This window comes from Arachis ipaensis, chromosome B7 (genome assembly GCF_059453495.1).
Source record: "Arachis ipaensis isolate K30076 ecotype BB chromosome B7, ASM5945349v1, whole genome shotgun sequence".
Lineage (NCBI taxonomy): Eukaryota > Viridiplantae > Streptophyta > Magnoliopsida > Fabales > Fabaceae > Arachis > Arachis ipaensis.
In genome coordinates, this window is record NC_142442.1 from 33,540,786 (window position 1) to 33,562,328 (window position 21,543).

A 21,543-nucleotide genomic window follows, 5' to 3' on the forward strand; every position below is an offset into this window, starting at 1 on the left:
TTCGTTTTTCCCAATTAATTTTCAAAAAATCAAAAAAATTAATAAAATCATAAAATCAAAAATATTTGTGTGTTTCTTGTTTGAGTCTAGAGTCAAGTTTTAAGTTTGGTGTCAATTGCATCTTTTTAATTTTCTAAAAAAAATTATTTTCGAAAATTTCATGCATTGCATTCTTCATGATCTTCAAGTTGTTCTTGGCCAGTCTTCTTGTTTGATCTTCACATTTTCTTGTTTTGTGTCTTTTCTTGTTTTTCATATGCATTTTCAATTTGTTAATGTCTAAAGAATAAAAATTTTTAAGTTCGGTGTCTTGCATGTTTTCTTCTCTTGAAAATTTTTCAAAAATAAGTTCTTGGTGTTCATCTTGACATTCAAAGTGTTCTTGGTGTTCATCTTGACATTCATAGTGTTCTTGCATGCATCACATGTTTTGATCCAAAATTTTCATGCATTGAGTCTTTTTGATGTTTTTCTCTTTCTTTATTAAAATTCAAAAATCAAAAAAATATCTTTCCCTTTTTCACTCATAAATTTTCGAAAATTTGAGTTGACTTTTTCAAAACTTTTTAAAATTTAGTTGTTTCTTATGAGTCAAATCAAATTTTCAATTTAAAAAACTTATTTTTTTCAAATCTTTTTCCAAAATCAAATCTTTTTCATTTTTCTTTTATGATTTTCGAAAATTTCAAAATTGATTTTCAAAAATCTTTTTCTTATTTTTATTTCATATTTTCGAAATTAATACTAACAATTAATGTGATTGATTCAAAAATGTTAAGTTTGTTACTTGCCTAGTAAGAAAGGTTCAATCTTTAAAATTTTAAATCATATCTTTTACTTTCTTGTTAGTCAAGTAATCAACTTTGATTTCAAAATTAAATCTTTTTAAATTTCTTTTTCAAATCTTTTTCAAAATAAGTTTCAATCACATCTTTTCAAAATCAATTTCAAAATCTTTTCTAATTTCCTTTTTAACTTCTTACCTTTTTAAAATTGATTTTCAAATTTTTTTTAATCAATCCTATCTTTTTGTTTCAATCATATCTTTTTCAAAACTACCTAACTAATTCTCTCTCTCTAATTTTCGAAAATCACCTTCCTCTTTTTCAAAATTCCTTTTTAATTAATTAATTATTTTAATTTTTAATTTTAATTTTATTTCTTTTCTAATTTTCTAATTTTATTTTAATTTCAAATAAAAAACAAAAATATTTTTATTTTAATTTGTTTAATTTTCGAAAATTCTTTTCTCTCACCTCCTTCTAATTATTTATTTATTTACTAACACTCCTCTTCATCTAAGAATTCGAACCTACTCCTCACCATTGTGTTTGGATTCTCCATCTTCTATTCCTATCTTCTTCTACTCATATAAAGGAATCTCTATACTGTGACATAGAGGATTCCATATTTTCTTTTGTGTTCTCTTCTTTTTCATATGAGCAGGAACAAGGATAAGAACATTCTTGTTGAAGCTGATCCTGAACCTGAAAGGACTCTGAAGAGGAAGCTAAGGGAAGCCAAAGCACAACTCTCTGGAGAAAATCTGACAGAAATTTTCGAAAAAGAAGGGAACATGGCCGACAATAATAACAATGCAAGGAAGATGCTTGGTGACTTTACTGCACCAAATTCCAATTTACATGGAAGAAGCATCTCAATTTCTGCCATTGGAGCAAACAATTTTGAGCTTAAACCTCAATTAGTTTCTCTGATGCAACAGAACTGCAAGTTTCATGGACTTCCATCCGAAGATCCTTTTCAGTTCTTAACTGAATTCTTGCAGATCTGTGTTACTATTAAGACCAATGGGGTTGATCTTGAGGTCTACAGGCTTATGCTCTTCCCGTTTGCTGTAAGAGACAGAGCTAGAGTATGGTTGGACTCTTAACCTAAAGATAGCCTGAACTCTTGGGATAGGCTGGTCACGGCTTTCTTAGCCAAGTTCTTTCCTCCTCAAAAGCTTAGTAAGCTTAGAGTGGATGTCCAAACCTTCAGACAGAAGGAAGGTGAATCCCTCTATGAAGCTTGGGAGAGATACAAGGAACTGACCAAAAAGTGTTCTTCTGACATGCTTTCAGAATGGACCATCCTGGATATATTCTATGATGGTCTGTCTGAGCTATCAAAGATGTCATTGGACCATTCTGCAGGTGGATCCATTCACCTAAAGAAAACGCCTGCAGAAGCTCAAGAACTCATTGACATGGTTGCAAATAACCAGTTCATGTACACTTCTGAAAGGAATCCTGTGAATAATGGGACGCCTATGAGGAAGGGAGTTCTTGAAATTGATACTCTGAATGCCATATTGGCTCAGAATAAAATATTGACTCAGCAAGTCAATATGATCTCTCAGAGTCTGAATGGATTGAAGGAATCATCCAACAGTACTAAAGAGGCATCTTCTGAAGAAGAAGCTTATGATCCTGAGAACCCTGCAATAATTACATGGGTGAACCCTATGGAAACACCTATAATTCCTCATGGAGAAATTATCCAAATTTCTCATGGAAGGTTCAACAAAAGCCTTAACAAGGCTTTAACAATGGTGGAAGAAACAGGTTTAGCAATAGCAAGCCTTTTCCATCATCCACTTAGCAAAAGACAGAGAGTCCTGAGCAGGATCCATCTAGCTTAGCAAATATAGTCTCTGATCTATCTAAGGCCACTTTAAGTTTCATGAATGAAACAAGGTCCTCCATTAGAAATCTGGAGGCACAAGTGGGCCAGCTGAGTAAAAGGGTCACTGAAACCCCTCCTAGTACTCTCCCAAGCAATACAGAAGAGAATCCAAAAAGAGAGTGCAAGGTCATTGAATTAACCATCATGGCCGAACCTACAAGGGAGGGAGAGGCCGTGAATCCCAGTGTGGAAGACCTCCTGGGACGTCCAGTGATCAATAAGGAGTTTCCCTCTGAGGAACCAAAGGAGTTTGAGGCTCATCTAGAGACCATAGAGATTCCATTGAACCTCCTTATGCCCTTCATGAGCTCTGATGAGTATTCTTCTTCTGAAGAGAATGAGGATGTTACTGAAGAGCAAGTTGCCAAGTACCTTGGTGCAATCATGAAGCTGAATGCCAAATTATTTGGTAATGAGACTTGGGAAGATGAACCTCCCTTGCTCATCAATGAACTGAGTGATCTGGATCAACTGACATTGCCTCAGAAGAAACAGGATCCTCGAAAGTTCTTAATACCTTGTACCATAGGCAACATAACCTTTAAGAAGGCTCTATGTGACCTTGGGTCAGGGATAAACCTCATGCCACTCTCTGTAATGGAGAAACTGGGAATCTTTGAGGTGCAAGCTGCAAGAATCTCATTAGAGATGGCAGACAACTCAAGAAAACAGGCTTATGGACAAGTAGAGGACGTGCTAGTAAAGGTTGAAGGCCTTCACATCCCTGCTGATTTCATAATCCTAGACACTGGAAAGGATGAGGATGAATCCATCATCCTTGGAAGACCCTTCCTAGCCACAGCAAGAGCTGTGATTGATGTGGACAGAGGAGAATTGATCCTTCAACTGAATGAGGACAACCTTGTGTTTAAAACTCAAGGATCTCCTTCTGTAACCATAGAGAGGAAGCATGAAAAGCTTCTCTCACTGCAGAGTCAACCAAGGCCCCCACAGTCAAACTCTAAGTTTGTTGTTGGGAGGCCACAACCAAACTCTAAGTTTGGTATTGGGAGGTTCCAACCTTGCTCTGATTATCTATGAGGATCCATGAGAGCTCACTATCAAGCTATTGACATTAAAGAAGCGCTTGTTGGGAGGCAACCCAATATTATCTAATTATATTTATTTATTTTTCATTGCTATTTTATGTTTTCTTTAGGTTGATGATCATGTGGAGTCACAAAAACTACTGAAAAAACCAAAAACAGAATGAAAAATAGAATGAAAAACAGCACACCCTGGAGGAGAACAGTCTGGCGTTTAAACGCCAGAAATAAGCATCTGTCTGGTGTTTAACGCCAAAAACAGGCACCAAGCTGGCGTTTAAGGCCAGAAACAAGCATCTACCTGGCGTTAAACGCCAGAACAGAGCATGAAAGTGGCATTTAACGCCAGAAATAGGCAGCAGTCTGGCGTTAAACGCCAAGATTGCACAGCAAGGGCGTTTTAAACGTCTAAAGGGTGCAGGGATGAAAAATCCTTGACACCTCAGGATCTGTGGACCCCACAGGATCCCCACCTAACCTTATTCTCTCCTCTTCACACCTTTTCATAACTCTCTTCCCCAAATGACCTTCACCAATCACTTCAATCACTCTTTCCCATCACCCCCTCACCACTCACATCCATTTTCACTTCCCCATAAACCCCACCTACCTTCAAATTCAAAATCTTTTCCCTCCCAAACCCAACCCTAAATGGCCGAACCCTAAACCCCTCCCCACTTCTATATAAACCCCTCATTCCTTCTTCTATTTCACACAACACAACCCTCTCTTCTTCCACTTGGCCGAAACCTACTCTCTCTCCCTCTCTTCCATTTCTCTTCTTCTTCTACTTCTTTCTTTCTTCTTTTGCTCAGGAACGAGCAAACATTTTAAGTTTGGTGTGGTAAAAGCATAGCTTTTGTTTTTCCATAACCATTAATGGCACCTAAGGCCAGAGAAACCTCTAGAAAGAGGAAAGGGAAGGCAATTGCTTCCACCTCTGAGTCATGGAAGATGGAGAGATTCATCTCAAAGGTCCATCAAGACCACTTCTATGAAGTTGTAGCCAAGAAGAATGTGATCCCTGGGGTTCCTTTCAAGCTCAAAAGGAATGAGTATCCGGAGATCCGACTTGAGATTCAAAGAAGAGGTTGGAAAGTTCTCACCAACCCCATTCAACAAGTCGGGATCCTAATGGTTCAAGAGTTCTATGCAAACGCATGGATCACTAGGAACCATGATCAAAGTATGAACCCGAATCCAAAGCATTGGCTTACCATGGTTCGGGGGAAATACTTAGATTTCAGTCCGGAAAATGTAAGGCTGGCGTTCAACTTGCCAATGATGAAAGAGAACGCACGCCCCTACACAAGAAGGGTCAACTTTGATCAAAGGTTGGACCAAGTCCTCATAGACATATGTGAGGAAGGAGCTCAATGGAAAATTGACTCAAGAGGCAAGCCGGTTCAACTAAGAAGGCATGACCTCAAACCAGTGGCTAGGGGATGGCTAGAGTTCATTCAACGCTTAATCATTCCTACTAGTAATCGATTTGAAGTTACTATAGACTGGGCCATCATGATCCATAGTATCATGATTGGACAGGAGGTGGAAGTTCATGAGATTATACCTCAAGAACTTTACAAGGTGGCTGACAAGTCCTCCACTTGGGCAAGGTTAGCCTTTCCTCACCTCATATGCTACCTTTGCAATTCAGCTGGAATTGACATAGAGGGAGATATCCTCATTGAAGAGGATAAGCCCATCACTAGGAAAAGGATGGAGCAAACAAGAGATCATGGACCTCAACATGAGCATGAGGAAATTCCTCACCATGAAATCCCTGAGATGCCTTAGGGGATGCACTTCCCTCCACAAAACTATTGGAAACAAATCAACACTTTCCTAGGAGAATTAAGTTCCAATATGGGACAATTAAGGGTGGAGCACCAAGAGCATTCCATCATCCTCCATGAAATTAGAGAAGATCCAAGAGCTATGAGGGAGGAGCAAGAAAGACAAGGAAGAGACACAGAGGAGCTCAAGAGCACCATTGGTTCTTCAAGAAGAGGAAGACGCCACCCTCACTAAGGTGGACTCATTCCTTAATCTCCTTGTTTATTTATTTTCTTGTTTTTCGATTTTTAAGCTTTATGATTATTTATATTTGTGTCTTTACTATATGATCATTAGTGTCTAAGTGTCTATGCCTTAAAGTTATGAATATGAATTGGTGCACGAAATTGTGATCATCAATGGCGCCATCAACATGGTACGCTCAATTGTAATCTCAACTTCTTATCACAACTTCGCACAACTAACCAGCAAGTGTACTGGGTCGTCCAAGTAATAAACCTTACGCGAGTAAGGGTCATTCCCACAGAGATTGTTGGTATGAAGCAAGCTATGGTCATCTTGTAAATCTCAGTCAGGCGGATATAGAATGGTTATGGAGATTTCGAATATTAATAATAAAATAGGGATAGAAATACTTATGTAAATTCTTGGTGAGAATTTCAGATAAATGCATGGAGATGCTTTCGTCCCTCTAAACCTCTGCTTTCCTGCTGTCTTCATCCAATCAGTCTTACTCCTTTCTATGGCTGGCTATATGTAAGGACATCACCGTTGTCAATGGCTACTTTTGATCCTCTCTGGAAAATGGTCCGATGCGCTGTCACTGCATGGCTAATCGTCTGGAGGCATCACCCTTGCCAATGGCTGCATCCTATCCTCTTGTGAAAATGGTCCAAATGCTCTGTCACAGCACGGCTAATCATCTGAGGTTCTCGATCATACTGGAATAGGATTCACCCTCCTTTTGCGTCTGTCACTACGCCCAGCACTCGCGAGTTTGAAGTTCATCACAGTCATTCAATCCCAGAGTCCTACTCGGAATACCACAGACAAGGTTTAGACATTTCGGACTCTCATGAATGCCGCCATCAATCTAGCTTACACCATGAAGATTCTAATTAAGAGATCCAAGAGATACTCATTCAATCTAAGGTAGAACGGAAGTGGTTGTTAGGCACGTGTTCATAAGGAATAATGATGATTGTCACATTCATCACATTCAGGTTGAAGTGCGAATGAATATCTTAGAAGCGGAATAAGTTGAATTGAATAGAAAAATAGTAGTACTTTGCATTAATCTTTGAGGAACAGCAGAGCTCCACACCTTAATCTATGGAGTGTAGAAACTCTACCGTTGAAAAATACATAAGTGAACATAGGGTAAGCATGGCCGAATAGCCAGCCTCCCATGGAGGTCTAGAGATCTAAAAATGATCAAAAGATGATCCAAAGATGTCTAATACAATAGTAAAAAGTCCTATTTATAATAAACTAGCTACTAGGGTTTACAAAAGTAAGTAATTGATGCATAAATCCACTTCTGGGGCCCACTTGGTGTGTGCTTGGGCTGAGCTTGAATGTTACACGTGCAGAGGCTCTTTCTGAAGTTGAACGCCAGGTTGTAACGTATTTCTGGCGTTCAACTCTGGTTTGTGACTTGTTTCTGGCGTTTAACTCCAGACAGTAGCATAGAACTGGAGTTCAACACCCTTTTACGTCATCTAAAATCGTTCAAAGTATGGACTATTATACATTTCTGGAAAGCCCTGGATGTCTACTTTCCAACGCAATTGAAAGCGCGCCATTTTGAGTTATGTAGCTCCAGAAAATCTACTTTGAGTGCAGGGAGGTCAGAATCCAACAGCATCAGCAGTCCTTCTTCAACCTCTGAATCTGATTTTTGCTCAAGTCCCTCAATTTCAGCCAGAAAATACCTGAAATCACAGAAAAATACACAAACTCATAGTAAAGTTCAAAAATGTGAATTTAACATAAAAACTAATAAAAAATCCCTAAAAGTAACTAGATTCTACTAAAAACATACTAAAAACAATGCCAAAAAGCGTATAAATTATCCGCTCATCATGAATCCATTACCTCTCTTAAATGAAAACTGTTCTAAAAACAAAAGAACAAGAAGTACATGGTTTCGAATTCATCCTTGAAACTAGTTTAATTATTTTGATGTGGTGGCAATACTTTTTGTTTTCTGAATGTATGATTGAACAGTGCATATGCCTTTTGAAGTTGTTGTTTATGAATGTTAAATATGTTGACTCTTGAAAGAATGATGAAAAGGAGAAATGTTATTTGATAATCTGAAAAATCATAAAAATGATTCTTGAAGCAAGAAAAAGCAGTGAATACAAAAGCTTGCAGAAAAAAAAAGAGAGAAAAGAAAAAAATGCGAAAAAAAAAGAAAAAAGAAAAAGAAAAAGCAAGCAGAAAAAGCCAAAAGCTCTTTAAACCAAAAGGCAAGAGCAAAAAGCCAATAACCCTTAAAACCAAAAGGCAAGGGTAATAAAAAGGATCCAAAGCTTTGAGCATCAGTGGATAGGAGGGCCTAAAGGAATAAAATCCTGGCCTAAGCAGCTAAACTAAGCTGTCCCTAACCATGTGCTTGTGGCGTGAAGGTGTCAGGTGAAAACTTGAGACTGAGCGGTTAAAGTCGAGGTCCAAAGCAAAAACAGAGTGTGCTTAAGAACCATGGACACCTCTAATTGGGGACTTTAGCAAAGCTGAGTCACAATCTGAAAAGGTTCACCCAGTTATGTGTCTGTGGCATTTATGTATCCGGTGGTAATATTGGAAAACAAAGTGCTTAGGGCCACGGCCAAGACTCATAAAGTAGCTGTGTTCAAGAATCAACATACTGAACTAGGAGAATCAATAACACTATCTGTATTCTAAGTTCCTATAGATGCCAATCATTCTGAACCTCAATGGATAAAGTGAGATGCCAAAACTATTCAAGAGGCAAAAAGCTACAAGTCCCGCTCATCTAATTGGAGCTAAGTTTCATTGATATTTTGGAATTTATAGTATATTCTCTTCTTTTTATCCTATTTGATTTTTAGTTGCTTGGAGACAAGCAACAATTTAAGTTTGGTGTTGTAATGAGCGGATAATTTATACGCTTTTTGGCATTGTTTTTACATAGTTTTCAGTATGATTTAGTTAGTTTTTAGTATATTTTTATTAGTTTTTAATTAAAATTCATATTTCTGGACTTTACTATGAGTTTTTGTGTTTTTCTGTGATTTCAGGTAATTTCTGGCTGAAATTGAGGGACTTGAGCAAAAATCAGATTCAGAGGTTGAAGAAGGACTGCAGATGCTGTTGGATTCTGACCTCCCTGCACTCAAAGTGGATTTTCTGGAGCTACAGAACTCCATATGGTGCGCTCTCAATTGCGTTGGAAAGTAGACATCCAAGGCTTTCTAGCAATATATATTAGTCCATACTTTGATTAAGGATAGATGACGTAAATTGATGTTGAACGCCAGTTCCATGCTGCATTCTGGAGTCAAACGCCAGAAACAGGTTGCAAAGTGGAGTTAAACGCCAGAAACAGGTTAAAAACTGGCGTTCAACTCCAAGAAAGACCTCTACACGTGTAAAGCTCAATGCTCAGCCCAAGCACACACCAAGTGGGCCCCGGAAGTGGATTTCTGCATCATTTACTCATTTCTGTAAACCCTAGTAACTAGTTTAGCATAAATAGGACTTTTTACTATCTTTGTAGGGATCTTTGATCAGTTTTATGCTATCTTAGACTTTCATGGGGGCTGGCCATTCGGCCATACCTGGACCATTATCACTTATGTATTTTCAAACGGTAGAGTTTCTACACACCATAGATTAAGGTGTGGGGCTCTGCTGTTCCTCATGAATTAATACAAAGTACTACTATTTTTCTATTCAATTCAAGCTTATTCCGCTTCTAAGATATTCATTCGCACCCAAGAACATGATGAATGTGATGATTATGTGATGCTCATCATCATTCTCACTTATGAATGCGTGCCTGACAAACACTTCCGTTCTACATGCAAACAAGCTAGAATGAACATCTCTTAGATATCTAATACAGAGGACCGAGTCCGAGATATTAGAATCTTCGTGGTATAAGTTAGAACCCATGGATGGCCATTCTTGAGATCCGGAAAGTCTAAACCTTGTCTGTGGTATTCCGAGTAAGATCTGGGAAGGGATGGCTGTGACGAGCTTCAAACTCGCGAGTGCTGGGCGTAGTGACAGACGCAAAAGGATAGTAAATCCTATTCCAGTATGATCGAGAACCGACAGATGATTAGCCATGCAGTGACAGCGCATTGGACCATTTTCACAGAGAGGATGGGATGTAGCCATTGACAACGGTGATGCCCTACATAAAGCTTGCCATGGAAAGGAGTAGGAATGGTTGGATGAACACAACAGGAAAGCAGAGGTTCAGAGGAACGAAAGCATCTCTATACGCTTATCTGAAACTCTCACCAATGAATTACATAAGTATCTCTATCCTATTTTAATTATCTTTTAGTACACTATAATCTCTTAATACATTTGAATCCGCCGGACTGAGATTTACAAGGTGACCATAGCTTGCTTCAAGCCGACAATCTCCGTGAGATCGACCCTTACTCACGTAAGGTTTATTACTTAGACGACCCAGTGCACTTGATGGTCAGTTGTGCGAAGTTGTGACAAAGAATTGAGATTATGAACGTGCGTATAAAGTTTTCAGCGCCGTTACCAAGGAATGGAACCGTCACGATTTCTGCGCACCTAGTTTTTGGCGCCGTTGTCGGGGATTGTTCGAGTTTGGACAACTGACGGTTCATCTTGTTGCTCAGATTAGGTAATTTTATTTTAATTTTAAGCTTTTTATTTCCTATTTTCAAAAAAACACCACCGCCCCAAGTCAAACTGGTGCTTGTTGTTGCACCAGGAGCCGTTGTGTTCGGTGCTAAAGCGTGGGTATTTTGTATCCATTGAGCAAAGACGGGTTGTAACCTTTCAAAAGACTTAAAAAAAAAAGAAAGAGTTGCCCTTTAGCTATTATATTATAATTTTATTATATACACCCCGGCTTGACTCCTCTTTCAAATCTTAGTCTTAGGTTTTTGCTAGCCCTTTTCTTCTTTTTGATTATATCCTCGTTTATATCCAATTAATTTTCGAAAAATCAAAAAAAAATTAATAAAATCATAAAATCAAAAATATTTTTGTGTTTTTTGTTTGAGTCTAGAGTCAAATTTTAAGTTTGGTGTCAATTTCATCTTTTTAATTTTCTAAAAAACAAATATTTTCGAAAATTTCATGCATTGCATTCTTCATGATCTTCAAGTTGTTCTTGGTCAGTCTTCTTGTTTGATCTTCACATTTTCTTGTTTTGTGTCTTTTCTTATTTTTCATATGCATTTTCAATTTGTTAATGTCTAAAGAATAAAAATTTTTAAGTTTGGTGTCTTGCATGTTTTCTTTTCTTGAAAATTTTTCAAAAATAAGTTCTTGGTGCTCATCTTGACATTCAAAGTGTCCTTGGTGTTCATCTTGACATTCATAGTGTTCTTGCATGCACCACGTGTTTTGATCCAAAATTTTCATGCATTGAGTCTTTTTGATGTTTTTCTCTTTCTTTATTAAAATTCAAAAATAAAAAAAATATCTTTCCCTTTTTCAGTCATAAATTTTCGAAAATTTGAGTTGACTTTTTCAAAACTTTTTAAAATTTAGTTGTTTCTTATGAGTCAAATCAAATTTTTAATTTAAAAATCTTATCTTTTTCAAATCTTTTTCAAAAATCAAATCTTTTTCATTTTTCTTTTATGATTTTCAAAAATTTCAAAATTGATTTTCAAAAATCTTTTTCTTATTTTTATTTCATATTTTCGAAATTAATACTAACAATTAATGTGATTGATTCAAAAATGTTAAGTTTGTTACTTGCCTAGTAAGAAAGGTTCAATCTTTAAAATTTTAAATCATATCTTTTAGTTTCTTGTTAGTCAAGTAATCAACTTTGATTTCAAAATTAAATCTTTTTAAATTTTTTTTTCAAATCTTTTTCAAAATAAGTTTCAATCACATCTTTTCAAAATCAATTTTAAAATCTTTTCTAACTTCCTTTTTAACTTCTTACCTTTTTAAAATTGATTTTCAAATTTTTTTAATCAATCCTATCTTTTTGTTTCAATCATATCTTTTTCAAAACTACCTAACTAATTCTCTCTCTCTAATTTTCGAAAATCACCTTCCTCTTTTTCAAAATTCCTTTTTAATTAATTAATTATTTTAATTTTTAATTTTAATTTTATTTCTTTTCTAATTTTCGAAAAATTATTTTCTCTCACTTCCTTCTAATTATTTATTTATTTACTAACACTCCTCATCATCTAAGAATTCGAACCTACTCCTCACCCTTGTGTTTGGATTCTCCATCTTCTATTCCTATCTTCTTCTACTCATATAAAGGAATCTCTATACTGTGACATAGAGGATTCCATATTTTCTTTTGTGTTCTCTTCTTTTTCATATGAGCAGGAACAAGGATAAGAACATTCTTGTTGAAGCTGATCCTGAACCTGAAAGGACTCTGAAGAGGAAGCTAAGGGAAGCCAAAGCACAACTCTCTGGAGAAAATCTGACAGAAATTTTCGAAAAAGAAGAAAACATGGCCGAAAATAATAACAATGCAAGGAAAATGCTTGGTGACTTTACTGCACCAAATTCCAATTTACATGGAAGAAGCATCTCAATCCCTGCCATTCGAGCAAACAATTTTGAGCTTAAACCTCAATCAGTTTCTCTGATGCAACAGAACTGCAAGTTTCATGGACTTCCATCCGAAGATCCTTTTCAGTTCTTAACTAAATTCTTGCAGATTTGTGATACTGTTAAGACCAATGGGGTTGATCTCGAGGTCTACAGGCTTATGCTCTTCCCGTTTGCTGTAAGAGACAGAGCTAGAGTATGGTTGGACTCTCAACCTAAAGATAGCCTGAACTCTTGGGATAAGCTAGTCACGGCTTTCTTAGCCAAGTTCTTTCCTCCTCAAAAGCTTAGTAAGCTTAGAGTGGATGTCCAAACCTTCAGACAGAAGGAAGGTGAATCCCTCTATGAAGCTTGGGAGAGATACAAGGAACTGACCAAAAAGTGTCCTTCTGACATGCTTTCAGAATGGACCATCCTGGATATATTCTACGATGGTCTGTCTGAGCTATCAAAGATGTCACTGGACCATTCTGCAGGTGGATCCATTCACCTAAAGAAAACACCTGTAGAAGCTCAAGAACTCATTGACATGGTTGCAAATAACCAGTTCATGTACACTTCTGAAAGAAATCCTATGAATAATGGGACGCCTATGAGGAAGGGAGTTCTTGAAATTGATACTCTGAATGCCATATTGGCTCAGAATAAAATATTGACTCAGCAAGTCAATATGATCTCTCAGAGTCTGAATGGATTGAAGGAATCATCCAACAGTACTAAAGAGGCATCTTCTGAAGAAGAAGCTTATGATCCTGAGAACCCTGCAATAGCAGAGGTGAATTACATGGGTGAACCCTATGGAAACACCTATAATCCCTCATGGAGAAATCATCCAAATTTCTCATGGAAGGTTCAACAAAAGCCTTAACAAGGCTTTAACAATGGTGGAAGAAACAGGTTTAGCAATAGCAAGCCTTTTCCATCATCCACTCAGCAAAAGACAGAGAGTCCTGAGCAGGATCCATCTAGCTTAGCAAATATAGTCTCTGATCTATCTAAGGCCACTTTAAGTTTCATGAATGAAACAAGGTCCTCCATTAGAAATCTGGAGGCACAAGTGGGCCAGCTGAGTAAAAGGGTCACTGAAACCCCTCCTAGTACTCTCCCAAGCAATAAAGAAGAGAATCCAAAAAGAGAGTGCAAGGTCATTGAATTAACCATCATGGCCAAACCTACAAGGGAGGGAGAGGCCGTGAATCCCAGTAAGAAAGACCTCCTGGGACGTCCAGTGATCAACAAGGAGTTTCCCTCTGAGGAACCAAAGGAATTTGAGGCTCATCTAGAGACCATAGAGATTCCATTGAACCTCCTTATGCCCTTCATGAGCTCTGATGAGTATTCTTCTTCTGAAGAGAATGAGGATGTTACTGAAGAGCAAGTTGCCAAGTACCTTGGTACAATCATGAAGCTGAATGCCAAATTATTTGGTAATGAGACTTGGGAAGATGAACCTCCCTTGCTCATCAATGAACTGAGTGATTTGGATCAACTGACATTGCCTTAGAAAAAACAGGATCCTGGAAAGTTCTTAATACCTTGTACCATAGGCACCATGACCTTTGAGAAGGCTCTATGTGACCTTGGGTTAGGGATAAACCTCATGCCACTCTCTGTAATGGAGAAACTGGGAATCTTTGAGGTGCAAGCTGCTAGAATCTCATTAGAGATGGCAGACAACTCAAGAAAACAGGCTTATGGACAAGTAGAGGACGTGCTAGTAAAGGTTGAAGGCCTTTACATCCCTGCTGATTTCATAATCCTAGACACTGGGAAGGATGAGGATGAATCCATCATCCTTGGAAGACCCTTCCTAGCCACAGCAAGAGCTGTGATTGATGTGGACAGAGGAGAATTGATCCTTCAACTGAATGAGGATAACATTGTGTTTAAAACTCAAGAATCACCTTCTGTAACCATAGAGAGGAAGCATGAAAATCTTCTCTCACTGCAGAGTCAACCAAGGCCACCACAATCAAACTCTAAGTTTGGTGTTAGGAGGCCACAACCAAACTCTAAGTTTGGTGTTGAACCCCCACATTCAAACTCTAAGTTTGGTGTTTGGAGGTTCCAACCTTGCTCTGATTATCTGTGAGGCTCCATGAGAGCTCACTGTCAAGCTATTGACATTAAAGAAGCGCTTGTTAGGAGGCAACCCAATGTTATCTAATTATATTTATTTATTTTCCATTGCTATTTTATGTTTTCTTTAGGTTGATGATCATGTGGAGTCACAAAAACTACTGAAAAAACCAAAAACAGAATGAAAAATAGAATGAAAAATAGCACACCCTGGAGGAGAACAGTCTGGCGTTTAAACGCCAGAAACAAGCACCTGTCTGGCGTTTAACGCCAGAAACAGGCACCAAGCTGGCGTTTAACGCCAGAAACAAGCATCTACCTGGCGTTAAACGCCAGAATAGAGTATGGAAGTGGCGTTTAACGCCAGAAACAGGCAGCAGTCTGGCGTTAAACACCAGGATTGCACAGCAAGGGCATTTTAAACGTCTAAAGGGTGCAGGGATGAAAAATCCTTGACACCTCAGGATCTGTGGACCCCACAGGATCCCCACCTAACCCTATTCTCTCCTCTTCACACATTTTCATAACTCTCTTCCCCAAATGCCCTTCACCAATCACTTCAATCACTCTTTCCCATCACCCCCTCACCACTCACATCCATCTTCTCTACCCCATAAACCCAACCTACCTTCAAATTCAAAATCTTTTCCCTCCCAAACCCAACCCTAAATGGCCGAACCCTAAACCCCTCCCCACTTCTATATAAACCCCTCATTCCTTCTTCTATTTCACACAACACAACCCTCTCTTCTTCCATTTGGCCGAAACCTACTCTCTCTCCCTCTCCTCCATTTCTCTTCTTCTTCTACTTCTTTCTTTCTTCTTTTTCTCAGGGACGAGCAAACATTTTAAGTTTGGTGTGGTTAAAGCATAGCTTTTTGTTTCCCCATAACCATTAATGGCACCTAAGGCCAGAGAAACCTCTAGAAAGAAGAAAGGGAAGGCAATTGCTTCCACCTCTGAGTCATGGGAGATGGAGAGATTCATCTCAAAGGTCCATCAAGACCACTTCTATGAAGTTGTGGCCAAGAAAAAAGTGATCCCTGAGGTTCCTTTCAAGCTCAAAAGGAATGAGTATCCAGAGATCCGACTTGAGATCCAAAGAAGAGGTTGGGAAGTTCTCACCAACCCCATTCAACAAGTCGGGATCCTAATGGTTCAAGAGTTCTATGCAAACGCATGGATCACTAGGAACCATGATCAAAGTGTGAACCCGAATCCAAAGCATTGGCTTACCATGGTTCGGGGAAAATACTTAGATTTCAGTCCGGAAAATGTAAGGCTGGCGTTCAACTTGCCAATGATGAAAGAGAACGCACGCTCCTACACAAGAAGGGTCAACTTTGATCAAAGGTTGGACCAAGTCCTCATAAACATATGTGAGGAAGGAGCTCAATGAAAAATTGACTCAAGAGGCAAGCCGGTTCAACTTAGAAGGCATGACCTCAAACCAGTGGCTAGGGGATGGCTAGAGTTCATTCAACGCTCAATCATTCCTACTAGTAACTGGTCTGAAGTTACTATAGACCGGGCCATCATGATCCATAGTATCATGATTGGAGAGGAGGTGGAAGTTCATGAGATTATACCTCAAGAACTTTACAAGGTGGTTGACAAGTCCTCCACTTGGGCAAGGTTAGCCTTTCCTCACCTCATATGCCACCTCTGCAATTCAGCTGGAATTGACATAGAGGGAGATATCCTCATTGAAGAGGATAAGCCCATCACTAGGAAAAAGATGGAGCAAACAAGAGATCATGGACCTCAATATGAGCATGAGGAAATTCCTCACCATGAAATCCCTGAGATGCCTCAGGGGATGCACTTTCCTCCACAAAACTATTGGGAACAAATCAACACTTCCCTAGGAGAATTAAGTTCCAATATGGGACAATTAAGGGTGGAGCACCAAGAGCATTCCATCATCCTCCATGAAATTAGAGAAGATCAAAGAGCTATGAAGGAGGAGCAAGAAAGACAAGGAAGAGACATAGAGGAGCTCAAGAGCACCATTGGTTCTTCAAGAAGAGGAAGACATCACCCTCACTAAGGTGGACTCATTCCTTAATCTCCTTGTTTATTTATTTTCCTGTTTTTTGATTTTTAAGCTTTATGATTATTTATATTTGTGTCTTTACTATATGATCATTAGTGTCTAAGTGTCTATGCCTTAAAATCATGAATATGAATCCATCACCTCTATTAAATGAAAACTATTCTAAAAACAAAAGAACAAGAAGTACATGGTTTCGAATTCATCCTTGAAACTAGTTTAATTATTTTGATGTGGTAGAAATACTTTTTGTTTTCTGAATGTATGATTGAACAGTGCATATGTCTTTTGAAGTTGTTGTTTATGAATGTTAAATATGTTGGCTCTTGAAAGAATGATAAAAAGGAGAAATGTTATTTGATAATCTGAAAAATCATAAAAATGATTCTTGAAGCAAGAAAAAGCAGTGAATACAAAAGCTTGCAGAAAAAAAAAAGAGAGAGAAAAAATGCCAAAAAAAAAGAGAAAAAGAAAAAGAAAAAGCAAGTAGAAAAAGCCAAAAGCTCTTTAATCCAAAAGGCAAGAGCAAAAAGCCAATAACCCTTAAAACCAAAAGGCAAGGGTAATAAAAAGGATCCAAGGCTTTGAGCATCAATGGATAGGAGGGCCTAAAGGAATAAAATCCTAGCCTAAGCGGCTAAACCAAGCTGTCCCTAACCATGTGCTTGTGGCGTGAAGGTGTCAGGTGAAAACTTGAGGCTGAGCGGTTAAAGTCGAGGTCCAAAGCAAAAACAGAGTGTGCTTAAGAACTCTGGACACCTCTAATTGGGGACTTTAGCAAAGCTGAGTCACAATCTGAAAAGGTTCACCCAGTTATGTGTCTGTGGCATTTATGTATCCGGTGGTAATACTAGAAAACAAAGTGCTTAGGGCCACGGCCAAGACTCATAAAGTAGCTATGTTCAAGAATCAACATACTGAACTAGGAGAATCAATAACACTATCTGTATTCTAAGTTCCTATAGATGCCAATCATTCTGAACCTCAATGGATAAAGTGAGATGCCAAAACTATTCAAGAGGCAAAAAGCTACAAGTCCCGCTCATCTGATTGGAGCTAAGTTTCATTGATATTTTGGAATTTATAGTATATTCTCTTCTTTTTATCCTATTTAATTTTCAGTTGCTTGGGGACAAGCAACAATTTAAGTTTGGTGTTTTGATGAGCGGATAATTTATACGCTTTTTGGCATTGTTTTTACATAGTTTTCAGTATGATTTAGTTAGTTTTTAGTATATTTTTATTAGTTTTTAATTAAAATTCACATTTCTGGACTTTACTATGAGTTTGTGTATTTTTCTGTGATTTCAGATAATTTCTGGCTGAAATTGAGGGACTTGAGCAAAAATCAGATTCAGAGGTTGAAGAAGGACTGCAGATGCTGTTGGATTCCGACCTCCCTGCACTCAAAGTGGATTTTCTGGAGCTACAGAACTCCAAATGGCGCACTCTCAATTGAGTTGGAAAGTATACATCCAGGGCTTTCTAGCAATATATAATAGTTTATACTTTGATTAAGGATAGACGACGTAAACTGGCTTTGAAAGCCAGTTCCATGCTGCATTCTGGAGTCAAACGCCAGAAACAGGTTGCAAAGTGGAGTTAAAGGCCAGAAACAGGTTACAAACTGGCGTTCAACTCCAAGAAAGACCTCTACATGTGTAAAGCTCAATGCTCAGTCCAAGCACACACCAAGTGGGCCCCGGAAGTGGATTTCTGCATCATTTACTCATTTCTGTAAACCCTAGTAACTAGTTTAGTATAAATAGGACTTTTTACTATCTTTGTAGGGATCTTTGATCAGTTTTATGCTATCTTAAACTTTCATGGGGGCTGGTCATTCGGCCATGCTTGGACCATTATCACTTATGTATTTTCAAACGGTAGAGTTTCTACACACCATAGATTAAGGTGTGGGGCTCTGCTGTTCCTCATGAATTAATACAAAGTACTACTGTTTTTCTATTCAATTCAAGCTTATTCTGCTTCTAAGATATTCATTCGCACCCAAGAACATGATGAATGTGATGATTATGTGACGCTCATCATCATTCTCACTTATGAACGCGTGCCTGACAAACACTTCCGTTCTACATGCAAACAAGCTAGAATGAACATCTCTTAGATATCTAATACAGAGGACCAAGTCCGAGATATTAGAATCTTCATGGTATAAGTTAGAACCCATGGATGGCCATTCTTGAGATCCAGAAAGTCTAAACCTTGTCTGTGGTATTCCGAGTAGGATCTGGAAAGGGATGGCTGTGACGAGCTTCAAACTCGCTAGTGCTGGGCGTAGTGACAGACGCAAAAGGATAGTAAATCCTATTCCAGTATGATCGAGAACCGACAGATGATTAGCCATGCAGTGACAGCGCATTGGACCATTTTCACAGAGAGGATGGGATGTAGCCATTGACAACGGTGATGCCCTACATAAAGCTTGCCATGGAAAGGAGTAGGAATGGTTGGATGAAGACAGCAGGAAAGCAGAGGTTCAGAGAAACGAAAGCATCTCTATACGCTTATTTGAAACTCTCACCAATGAATTACATAAGTATCTCTATCCTATTTTAATTATCTTTTAGTACACTATAATCTCTTAATACATTTGAATCCGCCTGACTGAGATTTACAAGGTGACCATAGCTTGCTTCAAGCCGACAATCTCCGTGGGATCGACCCTTACTCACGTAAGGTTTATTACTTGGACGACCCAGTGCACTTGCTGGTCAGTTGTGCGAAGTTGTGACAAAGAATTAAGATTATGAACGTGCGTATAAAGTTTTCAGCGCCGTTACCAAGGAATGGAACCGTCACGATTTCTGCGCACCAGTGGGTACCCGCAGGTTCGGATGGTGTTGCCATCCCTACTATTATTCTTGTATGAGAGCTTGAAAATTAGCACCTTAACTATCTTAGAGCCATGAACATGGATAGACTTCAAAATAATTGAAGGAAAAGTGTCATTTTCATCAAAAACAAATTTGTTTCTATAACACCAAAGGAAGGAAATGACAATTGCAAAAATGCAAACCCAACCCTTGGATTGAGATAGTTTAAGATGAGCCATTCACAGTGGCTCATGTTGAAGAAACCATGTGTTGTATTGTGAGGAAAAAGATCTTTCCAAACCATCTTTGCATAATAACAATCACGTAGAACATGAAAAGTATTTTTTTTAGCACCACTTCATCTAGGACAGCTATCAAAGGTAGTTAAATATCTTTTTGATCTTTTTCTGTTGGTTAGAATAACATTTTTGGAAACTAACCATGAATTCTTTCTGATCCCGCTACTTCCAAATCAAATTGAAAACTCTATCTGAGGAGGAATTGTTGCCAGTCATAGCATGGTAAGATGACTTCAAGGTGAAAGATCCATTAGAGGAGCAAGCCCATGCTAAATGGTTCGAATTCTTCCATGGAGATGGAGGCGACATAGCTACAATCTTGTTGATCATTATTTTCGGAAACCATTCCTTGAGTTTGCTTTCGTCCTATGCCCCTGGAATAGAAAGAAAATCATTAAGGGAAGGTCTATAATCGTTAAGAGTTATTACTTGATTAGAGTACTGTTCTAATTTCCCTAGATTAGGTACTCAATTATCTTTTTGAACTTTAATGAATAAATATAGGGAGCATGTAATGAAAATATTTTTTCTTACTTTTGGGCTTCATATATATTACAACTATCAAAATCTAACAATCAATATTCTCGTTTGATAATTGAAGGAAAAAGGCTACAAATTTATAATAAATGGTTGTTCGATTTTACTTAGGTACCTAAGTAGAAGAAGATAACACTATTGAGGTCTTGGAAGGAATATAGCTTGAGTCCAATCAAGACACTGTAAATCAATTTAAATATTTGGGGGAAAAAACAAGTTTAAAATATTAAAGCTTAATTGAGACTCGTTCTAAATACTGGGGATGCAAACAATTTTTTTATCCTGCCTTTTTTTATAATATTTTAGGACGGTTTTAGTAGTTTTTTTTTAATTGTCGATATGACAATTTTATTACATGTTGCATTTAGGTAAAAAAAATTTCAAATTCTATAAGAATTTAATTTTTGATACATAGTTAACGTAAAAAAGATAACATATAAGTCCAATAATATACTGTTTTATTAGAAAAAAATTTATGTTTCACCCACATTGCATGTATAATTATTTAAAAAATCATATTTAATTGAATGATTATGTAAAGTTTTTTATAAAGAAAATGTTTAATTATTCTGTTGGTCTGTATAATTTTACCAATTTTCAATTAGGTTTTTATACTTTTTTTTTTCAATTGGGTTATACTGTGTTCAATTTTGTAATTAGGCCATTTTCTTGTAAAAAAAAGTTAAAATTAACAGAATATTTCTCTCAAAATTCATGCGATCTAAGATCTAATTAAATTTTTAATTATGAATACCTTCAATTTACAAAAAAAAATCAGTTAATTTTAATATTTTTTAATTAAGAAGGACCTAATTATAAAATTAAAAGTAATGTAAGAACCCAAATAAAAAAAAGTATAAGAATCTAATTGCAAAATTGATAAAACTATGGAGACCAACATAATAATCAAGCCTAAAAAAAATTAAACTCAATCGAACGACTAAGTATAAATACGAACCTCTGAAACCATTGATATGACACTCCCTACAAACTCGTGTTTGACCCCGTTAAAACCTCAAAAGGAGAAATAAATGGTAAAGCTCAAAATAGAAAAAAGAGTACCCAATATATGATCTAATTAAGGTACTTAATGAAAATTTTAAAAAAATATAATGGTCATACAAATACTACAAATTAAATATGTATATGCTTTTGTACTCCTTGAGTTATCTCTTTGTCATTTTCATCAAAGATCAACGAAACTAATACGTAAAATACAAATTGTGCACACCAAAACTTTCACCTATTTTATATCTAGCTTATTGTACAGACTCATCAAAATTAACTCATTTATTGTAAAAATTAACATTATTCTTAATTTTCAAAGAGACCAAATAATAACATAAAATCCATTGTCTCTTTCTTTTCTTGTCCACCTTAATGTGTGTCCAAGATAAAAAGTTTGTTAATGAATCTTTCATCATAACTCATAACTC

The 21,543-nt window shown here is 37.3% G+C and overlaps 2 non-coding genes across 2 annotated transcripts; both read right to left on the minus strand.

The window, feature by feature from the left end:
* Positions 1–1,969: 1,969 nt before the first annotated feature.
* LOC148550788 (small nucleolar RNA R71) lies at positions 1,970–2,077 on the minus strand. The gene has a single exon (XR_015892995.1). It is a non-coding gene; the product is annotated as a small nucleolar RNA R71 (small nucleolar RNA).
* A 10,520-nt stretch (positions 2,078–12,597) lies between these two features.
* On the minus strand, positions 12,598–12,705 carry LOC148550789 (small nucleolar RNA R71). Its single transcript, XR_015892633.1, has one exon. It is a non-coding gene; the product is annotated as a small nucleolar RNA R71 (small nucleolar RNA).
* Between the last annotated feature and the right edge of the window lie 8,838 nt (positions 12,706–21,543).